The 9,139-nt window shown below is 39.8% G+C and overlaps 1 protein-coding gene across 1 annotated transcript in view; it reads right to left on the bottom strand.

Moving 5' to 3' along the window:
- The window catches only part of clasp1a (cytoplasmic linker associated protein 1a), a 142,005-nt gene extending 133,964 nt beyond the window's left edge, over nt 1–8,041 (bottom strand). The window contains exon 1 of the mRNA XM_059342953.1: nt 7,917–8,041. The gene's annotated coding sequence lies outside the window, so the exon portion shown is untranslated. The remainder of the gene's footprint in view (nt 1–7,916) is intronic.
- Between the last annotated feature and the right edge of the window lie 1,098 nt (nt 8,042–9,139).

The raw sequence follows: 9,139 nt of genomic DNA, 5'->3' as shown, positions 1-9,139 counted from the left end.
CTCACAATTGGGAAGCTGAGACCAGATAATGAAAATGTAAATCGATTATCAAAATAGGGAAGTTAAGCTTGGGAATATGGGGAATTTCAATAAATACATGACTAAACATGAAAGAAAGAAATGTGAGAAAGAAAAACTAGGTGTTATTGTCAGTTTTGGTTAAGTGTATGTCCATTTAATAAATTGTAACTATGCACATCCCCCTACCTATAAATAATTTAGTGTGCTTGCTTGCAAAAGCACACTAGATACTATTCACCGGGCTTATGTCTTTTTATTTTGTGTGCTTGCTTGCAAAAGCACACTAATTGTTATTCTGTGGGCTTATTCTTATGTTTATTTTGTGTGCTTGCTTGCAAAAGCACACTAACTACTATTCACCGGGCCTATTTCTTCTTTTTATTCTTCCGTTTCTTTCGTGGTGTTTTTTCGACCGGACTACTCCTCCCAGAGTTTTGGTCGCACATACACAAAAAAGGTATCAAATCGACCGGCTCGCTCATGACAAGTGTGCTTTGACTTTTCTAAGGGTTTCGACAAACGTTTTTCAAATTATTGGGCAAAAACAAGTCAAAAAATCACCCCAATGTAACCATATGGAGAGTCTGGAGTGATGAGGTCATCACGTAGAGTGTAGAGGGAGAAAAAGAATTGTCAAAAAATAAATTTGAAAACTGCACTCCAGGCCGCAAATTCCACTCTACAGAAATAATTTATACATAGAAACGTAGGAAAATTTGTCTTCTCCCTCACAATCCTCTAGTAAAGCTGTCAGAGTTATAGTTTGGGTGTTGGACGCACAGATGTGCCACCAACACGCACCAACTGCCTCATTGGCTCCCATGTTAAAAACTCAGGAAGATTTCTGAAAAAGGGAGATTAACAATTTTTTTAGATCGGTCTAACAAAGCTATTTTTTCATTTTTCTTAAAAAAACAAACATATGTAGACGTTCAGGAAGAACTCAGGACGCTCAAAGTGAAGTCGGATCAATGATAGGAATTATGGTTTTGCCAAAAATGCTTTCTGTTCGAGGCCAGAAATTCCAGTCTGTCCACCTCTGACTGCTGTCATTATTCCGGAACATTCGACAGCTGCAGTTAATTCTGTTGATTGCTCTGCCTTTGATCCTTTGATCTTTTGAGGTGATTACAGTTACAGATACACACACACAGGTCATTTTATGTAATTACAGTTACAGATACAACAGGGTTTCCTGCAGACCTTATTTGGCCAGGCGCCCCGCCCGGCCTGAAATCTGTAGCGCCCGGGCTAGAATGTCCGGCAAAAAAAAAATAAATAAATAAAAAAGATGCAACGCATGCAAGCGACACGGCAGCGCGTGAGAACTAATCTACCAGCACACATAGATTTGTGTTATAATGAATTAATGTTGATTCTTTAGTGCTGCGCTGTCTGCCTGCAGTGCATTCTGTGCCATATCTCTCTCTCTCACACACACACTCACACATGCCAATCACGGCCCTCGCGACAATATTTTGTGGCCCCCACCTTGATATGAAAGTTTAATGTTAGTGCGGTCCTTTAGGCGCTCGCTATCCCGGTACTTTCTGCCATCTACAAATGTCATGATGTTCATGTCATCATGAAAGACATAAATATTGAGTGCAAAATGAAAGGCAAATGCTACTGGACAGTTTATTATCTGCAGTGTTGTTTGTAAACTATATTTTGTATGCTGGCGTAGACAGTCTGGCCTTAGTTTTCTGTTAGAAAAACTGCAGCTACTCCATAGAGTTTTTTAATCCTCTTTAATTCGTTCACATATGAACAAGGTACAGGACTTGCTGTGGTGAGGTCTCACAAAAATAAAACTCTGTGTGCGGGATCACGCATCACAACATGGCGACCAGTCCGGATCCATAGAATTTACATTAAACAGCAAAAAATAATAATCAACCTATGCAAATAACTTGTACTCACACACAACGAACACAAAGTGATAACAGGCAGTTATGATTAGGCTCAGTTTGACTCTGCCTAACCGACGAGGATGTGCGGCAGCAGCGGCGCACTTAACTGGTAACTTTTCCTCCGGAACTGTTCATCGTTCATTCGGGTCTACTCAGAACTACTCGGGTCTTTACGTTCAACGACGACGTCATTTTTGGAGAAATTCTGAGATTATAATGGGTGTGTATTGCACGGAATGTTCGTGTCACAGTGTGTGACATCATCGCCAGAGTGTAGAGGGAGAGAATAAATTGTCAAAAAATAAATTTGAAAACTGCGCTCCAGGCCACAAAATTCCACTCAGAAATAATTTATACATAGAAACGTAGGAAAATTTGTCTTCTCACTCACAATCCTCTGGTAAAGCTGTCAGAGTTATAGTTTAGGAGGCAAAGATGTGCCACCAACACGCACCAACAGCCTCATTGGCTCCCATATTAAAAACGCAGGAAGATTTCAGAAAAAAGGAAGATGGAACTGTTTTTTTAGATCGCTCTAACAAAGCTATTTTTTCATTTTTCTTTAAAAAAAATCATATGTAGACATTCAGAAAGAACTCGGGACGCTCAAAGTGAAGTCGGATCAATGATAGGTATTATGGTTTTGCCAAAAATGATTTATGTTCGAGGCCAGAAATTCCACCTGTCAATGTTCCGGCACATTAGCAGGTGTCAGTTAATTCTGTTGATTGCTTTGATCTGATTGCCTTTGATCTTTGATGTGATTATAGTTACAGATACACACACACACGCACGTAAGCACGCACACTCCTCACACATGCATACACATGCTTCAAGCGCGCGCACACACACACACACACAGTAATTTTATGTGATTTTAATTACACACACACACACAGTAACTTTATGTGATTTTAATCACACACACACACACACACACACACACACACTTTGGGGTTAAAGGGCATAGTTTGAAATCTCTGAAGAATCTCATCATAGTGTACACACACTGGCAGTAGCCCCCGTGGCCCTTTCAAAATTTCCCCAGAGGAAATGTTCTAGTTTATATATAAAACTTAATCATTCCATGTATGTTATTAGTAATATTTATATTATAATGACAACAATAATAACACATAACATTAACTTATATGTATTTATTATCATTACAAAAATCTGTCTCATGTTGCCTTTCTGTATATCCGTTCTGTGAGAACTTATATATACATATACATCTGGCAGCAAGAAGTAGGCAGGAGAAGCCTTTTTCAGAAGAACCGTTCATGTTCTTTAATATTCCATTCATGTTCAGGACAGTTCATGTTCAGAAGAAGCCATTGAAGTTAAATAACTGTTAGTAATGGCATTTGAGAAGTTTGGATATTTTTTAGTTAAGTTTTTTCTGTGGAATACCTGATGCGGCCCAGCCTCACCCAGATACTGCCTCCAGCGGCCCCCAGGTAAATTGAGTTTGAGACCCCAGCTTTAAAGAATGCAATGTTGCACTTGTGAAAAGTATTTTGATTTGATTTATGATTATACAGTCTATGTAAGCTTGAAGTTGTCTCTCTAAGAGAGTAATAGCTAGAGTGGAGTGTTGCAAGTTCCCTGCAATAAAACAAACTGTTGTCAATTCATAATACTTTCTCATCTCCTATTTTAATACTTGTTACACATTAACAGGGCTTGAAGCAGAAAAAAATCGTGTGCCTGAAATTTTTTTATGCATGGGGGGGGGGGGGGGATCACATAGTGATCGTGAATTAACGGTACTCGCTAACTGCGCACAGAGTGTCCGGTGCTTGTTGTAAACAAACAGATCGCTGTTTCTCCTGCAGCAGCAGCACATACACACTGTACTGCTACAGAGCTAACTGCTGCTAACGGCGCCGCTCTTCTTAACGAGCCGGCCTCCGGCTCGTTAGTGGGTCGTTAAAAAGAGAGTAAGAAGGAGTCGCTGGATTAGTCTCCAGTCACTTTCTTGAGAAATAGTAATGACGTGGGTCTCAAGCACGCACGGCGATGAGCCGCCTTCTTCTTCTCCGGCAGGCTGTACGCTATCCACCGTAATGCTGCCCTTCCCGGTCATACCCAGATCTAACTAGGTTTTTTTTTTTTTTAAACATGATTAAAAAAAAAAAAAAACACCAAAAAAAATCCCGAGCCGGATTTCCGGCACCGTGCCAGAGGTCTTCAAGCCCTGAATTAATTAAAATGCTTCAATTACTGTTTACAACGCTGTGATCGGTGATCGGAAATATCGGATCGGCAGATACTGATTTCAGTAAGATTGGATCGGTGATCGGAACCCAAAATCCTGATCGGAGCATCCCTAGTATGTTTCTGTTTTCTGAATTTTCTGTTTGCTTTGTGTGCCAAGGGTTCCCAAACTTATGAGGCCATGACCCCAAAAATAAACAGTTTGTGTTTTCCATCATCATGTTTGTGGGTTTATTGTTAAGCAACTTCTCTCATATTTTGAGAGCCAAAAATAAAAATTGATTAAGCATCTTCTCTTTAATATTGAGGGCAAGAATAATAAATGAACAATCTAAGTAATTAATTAATTGATCCTTTTTTTTTTTTCTTTTGCCGAGAACGGTTCTCTGCAACCGTTCTCGGGTTGAACCCCCCCCACTCACCTCCCCCCCGGCCAAAGTTTTTTCCTGCAGGAAACCCTGTACACGCACGCACACATGCGCGCATAAGCACGCACACTCCTCCAGATAGACATGTTTCACACACACACACATTTTGAGGTTAAAGGGCATAGGTTGCTGTATAAATAAATACTTGAAAATGAATGCTTGTTGTAGGTGTGCTCCTATTATATAATATAGTATCATAACATTACTAATATTAATTGTTTGAAATTTCTGAACAATCTCATCATACACATCGGCAGTAGCCCCCGTGGCCCTTTCAGAATTTCCCCAGAGGAAATTTTCTAGTTTTGAAATATTGTAGCCATCACTTATGGGTGGAATGTTTGGGTAAGCCCCCATCTCCTTGGGGTAATCCCCAATAGAGTGTTGAATAATTTAATCTTGCCGAGCAACACAGGAGCAGCCATTGATGAGTTATAGCCAATGCTGCTTAAATAACTTGAGGAATTTCAGGGAAATCAACTTTCAAAAACAAAATGACAGTTGAATTGGGGCTGCACAATTAATTGAATTTTAATCGTGATCACGATTTTGGCCTCCACGATTAAATTAACCTGATCATCGTCGATATTTCCATTTTAAAATGCAGCTCTCCTGCATATCTAATCAAGCACTTTCTACACCAGTAGTCCACCAACCACCAGGGGGCAGGGCCGTTTTTATCCCCTTAAAAAAAGCCTGGCTGCTGATTAGATAGAACGCTAAGGAGGCCGGACATAGTACTCGACGCCACAACAACACACGCCATTTATAAAAGCCGGCAAAGCAGTGTTGCCAACTTACCGAATTGCTATATTGTTAAGAACAGTAAGAACGAGTCGAATCGGCACAGTCCTCCTGCAGCAGTCTCTCCCAGCTGCAGAGCCGGAGGGGATGTTAACCCCTTAGCGTCCAGTCTGCAAATTGCTAACTGGCTAACAGTTAGCTCTGTAGTACAGTGTGTATGTGCTGCTGCTACAGGAGGTGTTCACTTAGCAATCTGTTTGTTTACAACAAGCACCAGACACTCTGTGTACACACTAAAAACTGTTCCTTTTGTTTGTTTAAAAGTACTGCAATAAAAATACAGATGTTTTCCCTCACATGATGAATAATCATGATTAATAATCGTGATTACAATATTGATAAAAATAATCGTGATTATCATTTTGGCCATAATCGTGCAACCCTATCTTGAATAATCTAATCTTGCTGAGCAACACAGGAGCAGCCATTGATGAGTTATAGCCAGTGCTGCTTAAATAACTAAGGTATTTCAGGGAAATCAACTTTCAAAAACAAAATGACAGTTGAATCAAGGCTGTGAATAACTTCCCCCACCCAAACACACAGCCCCGTCTCTCACAGCTTCAGTTGCTCAGCTTGACAGGCCACTTCTGCCGTGGAAACACAAAGACCGGGGGGTTGAGCTTCAGTAGCAACTTCAGATAAATAACAAACAAGGACATTACTGTCTGTTTATTTGCTCCAGCTCTAAACTGCTTGATCATATGCTGACTGCAAGAAAAATAAAGCAAATAACTCCAGGCTTTTGGTGTGACAAGATTATCTAACAGAAAGCACTCCTTAAACAACCTCTACCAGATGAGGGCCTTTGTTCTGGGAGGTGAAACTTAGACCTACATGTCTTGAAGTGCTAGAAATCGGCCATATTCCCTGGACTATGACCTCCTTCAGGCCATAATGTGTGAACTACTTTTTGTATTTTAGTGCAGCAACATTGTTGAGACATTAAATAATGGGAGAAGTTTTGTTTTTTATTTACTAGTTGCCTTCTGTAATAGTTAATAGCTGCTTATTTTGCGAGGACAACACAGTTGAACAATGTTACCACGAGAGAAATGGATAAAATGTATAGGGCGTCTAGCTAAAGCTAATTTGCAGCGCCCATTTCTGGTTAGAGGGTTCATACAGCTTTTTAAGAGTAAAGTTCAAGCACTTTCATAATACTTTCAGGGTACCTAAACCAACAAATTCCAATCAAGGCCTTCATTAAAAATCTAAATTGTTACAACAAATGCAACTGCAAAAAATAAAGTTTACAGAATTATTTATACCCACAGCAATTAATGTATATTGAAACATGTTCATTTTACCAGCTCTTCATATTAACTTTGATTGCAATACTTTTTACTATTATCTTAATGCTTGCCAGTTTCCAGAGTAAGGGATTAACAGAGGACTTATTTATCAATGAACGACAAGAATGACACAAAAAAATGTATTTTCATGTTTGGATAGAACAGTGACTAAAGCAATATCTGTATCTGTATCAGAACAAACAGGATTGAATGAACAATCACAACAGACCGAACCCTAACCCTAACCCTAACCCAGAAGAATATTTACATTTAAAATTGATCTACAAACATTCTCATATAGGGTTAGGGTCTGCTCTGCATCTGGTGTGAGACACCAGGAGACAATGAATAAAAATATGTTCAGGATATTATTATGAAATATTTTTGGTTTACATGACATTTAGGTTGAAAATCAAGCATGTTACTGGGAGTATATTTAATCCTGACAGATATATCAGTCAGGGGATTGTTTCAGCTGATGTTGGACTTTCACAGATTTATCGGTATAAAAAGCCTTTTTTGTGTAAATCAGGGACGTGTAGTTTGAACCCAGAGACTCTGTAACTGCAAATTTCTAGACGTATTGTAATAAAATTATGGTAAACTGAGAACTTCGACGTCTCCTGCTCATCATTCCCCATCAAACGATCTGCGCAGAGAATTAGGTGAGAGGATTTACTGTTGGAGTCAGATAATTTAATTTTAAAGGTTTCCTCAATGCATTTCTCAACAACACGTATATGCACATGACAGTGTGTACATTAAAGTGTGTTAATTGTATTATGTATTTATTTTACTATTATACCATCCTAAAATGACTTGAAATGTTACCATCTCCTGTTTATTTAAAGCACACACACACACACACACACACACACACACACACACACACACACCTTTCTGCCTTGTCTACGTTAGCAGAGCTGCAGCTAGCTCACAGCCTGACATCACTGCTAGCAACAGCTACCACATACTGTCAACATGAAACTAAAGCTTTCCCTCTAATTTACCCCCGTGGCCATGACATAATCCTTTTCTTTGTTTCTCTCAGAAGCAGCTGGCCAACCTTTGTACTGTACCAGACAGATAAGGTGTGTACATTTAGGGGATAAAAGCTAGCCCCTAGCGAAGCCATTCCTTTCAATGAAACGTCAGTTCAGACAGGCAGCACAAAGACAAGAAAATGTGACAAGGAGACGAGGAGGTGGGCCTATAATATTCATTTTTCTACTTACCATATCCTGTGTAGGGTCCACAGCTGGTTTGGACATACAGCTCGTATTTTCTGCTGTAAATATAGTCAGTCTCCGGCCTGAAATCTCTTCTGTCTGTCGCTTTTCTCACTCTCTCCACCCGGAATGCTGCCTGCAGGACAAGAATGGGATCGTCGTGCGCAGGCGCAATCGATCCAGGGATGATGTTGGCACTTGGAAAACTGTCGCATGGCAATGAAAAAAAACCCTGGTCGGTGTGTATCGTGGATGTGTATATCTCGACGTCTAGCGACATCTGCTGGACATATGGGCTCTGTGACTTGTGTACAGTGCAGTTTCCACTTTTCATTTCATTCATCCTTTATTTATTTTCTCGAGGAATCATTGAGGGCAACCCCTCATTTACAATGATGTCGAGAGTACAGAGCAAACACAAAACCGAGCACAGAGAAAACACAAAACAGCGCACAAAAAAAGCACAAAACAGAGCACAGAGAAAACACAACTACATGGTACAGCAGGGATGGGTACCCTCAGTTGAAGTGGACCTCAATACAACTACATGCATTTGAGCATGAAATCTTAAAAGTGCAGTGTAGAAATGCACAAAATTACCGGTACTTCTTACAATTAATGTTGGTCTGCTGTTCTTGCACTGAGTGGTTATTTTTTATTTGCTTCAAACCTTTTGTACTCCTATTTGTACTGTTATACATGCATTTAAGCATGGAATACGTTAAGTTACTGCACTGTAAATCATTCTCTCCTGAAATACCACAGCACCATCACACACTTCACCAAGTGGTGTGAGGACAACCATCTTCAGCTTATTCTATTATGTTTATATCAGTATATACACTACTCACAATAAGTTAGGGATATTGTTATTTACATAAGTGTTTTTCCTATTTGGTCTGAATTTTAATGAAATAAGTAATAGTTCCCTTTGATATTAATATTAATGAATGAGAAGAAGCACGATTTTCATTAGTGCAATATTTATTACAACAATTTAAACAATAACAAAGATAGCCCCAAATAACCAAAATTGACAAAGTCAGTAGTGGGTGTTTCCACCATTTGCCGCAATGACAGCTTGACAGCGATGTCTTATGCTCCTAACTAGGCTCATGATGTTGTTCTGAGGCAATGCGGACCACTCCTCCACAAGTTCTACACGCAGTTCTGCCAGGTCAGGTGGGGGTGGGGTATGAGCATCCAGTCGCTGCTTCAGCTGGTCCCAG

The sequence above is a fragment of the Centropristis striata genome, chromosome 10, assembly GCF_030273125.1.
Source record: "Centropristis striata isolate RG_2023a ecotype Rhode Island chromosome 10, C.striata_1.0, whole genome shotgun sequence".
Lineage (NCBI taxonomy): Eukaryota > Metazoa > Chordata > Actinopteri > Perciformes > Serranidae > Centropristis > Centropristis striata.
Note: the sequence above shows the minus strand (reverse complement) of the source record. Positions and strands in the feature narration are given on the sequence as shown.